Source organism: Quercus lobata, chromosome 8 (assembly GCF_001633185.2).
Source record: "Quercus lobata isolate SW786 chromosome 8, ValleyOak3.0 Primary Assembly, whole genome shotgun sequence".
In the NCBI taxonomy this organism is placed as follows: Eukaryota; Viridiplantae; Streptophyta; class Magnoliopsida; order Fagales; family Fagaceae; genus Quercus; species Quercus lobata.
This window is the reverse complement of record NC_044911.1, coordinates 33,666,493-33,671,231: the sequence shown is the minus strand read 5'-3', so window position 1 is coordinate 33,671,231 and position 4,739 is coordinate 33,666,493.

Genomic DNA, 4,739 nt, shown 5'->3' with positions numbered 1-4,739 from the left:
AATATTAGCAACGCGATGTGTTATACCATGTTGTGTATGCTAGAGTAGATGCGGAAGGGGAAGCATAGCAGAGGAATATTTAGAACACGAGGGTTACGTGGTTCAGCCTTGACGGCCTACATCCACGGAGAAATCCCTTAAGGGCTACATCTTTATTGTATGAGAGCCAAACTCCGTTCTTGGCATCAAACAAACATCTCTAGCAAACAAAGAAGATTCTCACGTGCACACCGCCAACATAAGTCACACATGCTTGTTTGCTGGATCTAGACTCCACAGCATCTTGCAGCCGCCATGGCTCCCTGCTGTGTCCAAATCCTCAAGCCCAAGCAATCCGTGCCTCTCCCTATCAGATCTGCGCAAACCCAAGCCTCGCCTGACGAAGCCAACACCGCAGACGTGCTCCACGGCATATCGCGACCAAAACCCAGGAACCCGACCTCCAACGGCAGCCGCACGCGCCACCACGCGCGGACAATGGCTCCTGGAACTCTCACAAGCGCCGTCGCAGTTTCTCGACTCCCAGGCTAGATCTCAGTCACACGCGCCGCCAAGATGGCCTTCTCGTCCACCGATCTACTTGGCCTGAGAATCTGGTGGCCATACGACGCTGCACGCGCCACCACGCGCTAGCGCAGTTTCTAGCGACTTCTCCACGTGTCGCCGATTTCACAGGGTCAGTTTCTCCTATGGTTACACGCGCTGCCATGACGGCCTCGCAGCTCGTCGATCTGCCAAACCACCGAAGTCCGAGCATCAATCTCCCTTGCACGCGCCCCCACGCGCCTTCGGAAGTTCCAGACACGCGCCGGAGGAATAGAACACGCGCCGAAGAGCTGCTGCTAATGACGTGTGACGTCATCAGATGACGTCACCTATCCACGTCAGCATGCCACACACGTCCTAGTCCACGTCATCATAGACACGTCATCAACCACGTCAGCAGAGTCGTCTCGTCAGCACCACGTCGTTGACCCGGACCGCCCGGATCTGACCCGTGAGCACTTTGACTGTTGACTTTGACTCTAGACCAGTTGACTTTGACTTTTTGCGTTGACCTTTGACCAAAAGTCAAAATTTCCAAAAGGGCCTATCTTGCTCAGTTTTTCGCGTAGATTCCGATTTTAGCCTCCGTTTCTTCATTTGAAGCTTCGAAATTGGACAATTAGCACATTCTTCATTGTGGTTTCTTCAAAGGCATTCTTCAAGGCATCTCCAAGTGATCTTCTCATGCTTATCCAACCTCAAGCCTTCATCGAGTTTTCGCCTTGAGTTTGAGGGAGGGTGTTAGAGATATATATTAGACATATTAGCCCAATGTAATAGGCCCAAGCCCATTCCTGCTTGTATTAGTAGTTTAGGGTTTAGTCGTCTATATATACTCATGTTAGGGTTCATTGTAACATAGGAAGTTATTGTACTACACTCTCATACAATAAAGATGTAGCCCTTAAGGGATTCCTCCGTGGATGTAGGCCGTCAAGGCTGAACCACGTAACCCTCGTGTTCTCAATGTTCCTCTGCTATGCTTCCCCTTCCGCATCTACTCTAGTATACACAACATGGTATAACACATCGCGTTGCTAATATTTAACATTTATATTAAAATGGCTTTATCGGGTTTTGTGACATTATACTAGGGCAAGCTCTAATTAATACCTGAAATTTGTTTGATTGTTATTGTGTAGGGTTTCAGTAGTACTGGTAGGGATCGCATCAGTGACCTGCCTGATGATATTCTTTCTTACATTCTCTCACATTTGACACTGAGGGATGCTGTCAAAAGACTCAAAACAAGCATATTATCACATAGATGGGGAAGAGTCAGTGCATCCAGATCTAAACTCCACTTTAATTGGTAAAACATGTCCCTCTACAATGAAAATGATATATCATTTGATGAAAATGGTTAATTTTACGGATTTAAGAAAGACCCCTCCAGAGAAGAAAAGGATAAATTTGTAAAAGCTGTAAATCAGTTCCTGAAGTTCCATGCGGGTACAACGATAGTCTCGTTTGTGGTCTCTTTCCGTCTTGGGAATGACTACAAAAACGACGTTGATGAATGGATCAGATCTGCCATTGGAATGGGTGCAGAACGACTTTACTCTTTGCTTATCTGTTCAGGATGGAGAACAAATTGATAAGTATGTGTTTTGTTGTGAGCTTCTTTCTCAAGGTACAGAGTGCAAGTTAAAGACTCTAAGCTTGGTAGGATGTCTGTTGGCACCAAATTCTGTCAGCCAATTCAGCTGCTTAAAAACTCTCATTACATAATACATTAATACATCCTTACACCTACATGAGTTGCAGAGCATTTTTCATGGTTGTTTGAACCTTAATATTTTGCAAATCATTGATTGTGGCCTTCCTCTTAAATTAAGCATTCTTGCTTCATTACGTTATTTGAGGTTGTTACATATTTCCTTCTTGTTCTGGGGTGGAGGAACTTGAGCTGTCTGCTATGAATCTCCAATATTTTATATATAAGGGTCCTTTTATTAAATTTTCTTTCATTGGAGTTCCCAAGCTACGAACAGTAAATTTCACAGTAAACCAGAAAAGAGACATGCTATATATCTTCAGTCAGCTTGCAAAGGATATTCCCAATTTGAGGACAGTAACTGTTAACTCCACAATTGATTTGGTACATGAATAATAAATGAAAGGAGAAAAAAATAAATAAATAAAGAACTTTAACATTGTTTTACTTTTTTATGTGAAAGTTAGCTAGCTTGTTGGTAATTTTAGCACTGACAGCGTATTTCTGTGCGTTGATACAGTGCATACCGAAGAGCATGACAGATATAACCCTCTTCAGGAAGGTTAAAATATGCCATCTATTAATCTATGGAGATATGGAATTTCACCTCCTGACGATGACATTTCTTCTGAAAGCCTTTCCTGATATGCAGGAATTTTATTTAAAGGTGAGTGATGTAGAGACTCAAGTTCTTTTCTGGTTACTACTACCATGTTTCTTTACATTTCATTTTTATTTTACTTTATATATATATATATATATATATATATATTGTTAATTTTTCTGTTTATATGTTTCTTTTGAAAAAAAACCTGTTCTTTCTTGGGTGATGAAAGTTTATTTTATATTATATAAATAAAATAGTTTAATGACTACATTTTTTTACATTAATTGCAAAGACTTCTTAAAGCTTATGAAAAGTTTTTTTTTTTTTTTAAATCCTGTTTATAACCAGTAATTGTTGAATGCTAGCTACATGTACGGAAAAACATAATGTGGAATGCAATAACCTACACATATTGTTTCAATTAACTTGTTAATTCTCGTTTGTGGAATCAAATATCTTGCCACATGCATTAAATTAACATGGTGCATCAATTGCCACATAACTTGACTTATTTTTATTTTGCACTACTTCATGTTCCAATTAGCTTTTGATTTGAATTAGTGTACACTAATTGTTATAACAAATGAATGGTTCAGTTGACTTTAAACATAGAGGAAACTCTGTGCCTATGCCTGTGCTTGTGCCTAAGACATATGTCAATAAACATTTGAATGAAGTCGAAATTGCTGGGTTTCGAGGAACATCAAACCAGATAGATTTTGTTATTTTTTTACTGAAACATGTAGCATTGAGCATGGACTTGGCCCCCCCGACCCAAAAGGTCTTGGGCGGGTCTGATGGATGATCGGGTTAGGCTTGGGCTAAAGACTCGGATTTATTTTGGGTCTCAGGCCGGGTTCGGATCAACCCGACCCAACCGATTAATATAATTAAAAAAAAATTGGTTGAATTCATCTTGGGATTTTCAACTTATGAATATAAAGCTCATAAAATTCTTACATGAACAATTAAAAAGAGAACAATTTACTATTTTCGTTTTGCTATCATGCTTACCTCAGTTACTTGTGCTGGCTTTTTTAAGCTTTCTATTTCATTAATGTTGTATTTCTATGGGTTTTACTCAATAATAATATTCTATCTTTTCTCTCAAAAAAAAAAAAAAAAGAGAGAGAACAATTTAAAATAGAAATAAGTGAAATTTAAAAAGCTATTAATTAATTTATAGTAAAAATTAGAAACCAAAGCCATAAATTTGGTTGAAAATGCATTAAAATGAAAATTTCCTTTATTACAAATAGGAAATGAAACTAAATAAATTTGTTTAAATGGAAATAAATTAATGTATTTAAGGATATATGATATTTGTTTCAATGTATAAAGTATTGTAATACAAAATTATCATTGTTAGAAGCTTGTAACAATGAGCTTTCTTAAACTAGTGGTCCCAGTCCCACTAGCAGTAAGGGCTTATTTGGATAAGCTGTTTCAAAATGTGCGTTTTAAAAACCAACATTTTTAAAATGTGCGTTTTGAAAACTCCATTTTAAAAACCACAGATAAGTGTTTGGTAAAAATGTGAAAATATGCGTTTTCTATTTTTAAAGCTATATTAAGCGTTTGGATAAGCTGTTTTAAAAATAGTTGTTTTGAGTGTCAAAAAAGGATTAATTATTTTTTGAAGCTGTTTTAAAAAGTGTATATTGTCATTTTTGCTGTGATTAGTGTTTTGTTTTGTTTTTTTTAATTGAAAATATGTAATTAAGCTTAACAATTACATATCTCTCTCTCAAATAATTATATTAAAATGTTAGAAGCTTCTTAGAAGCAGTAAATCTATGATATTTGTTTCTTTAAAATGAAGTGTCTAGTTTGACAATGACATCTGTGGGGCCAAAGAACTTATGATCC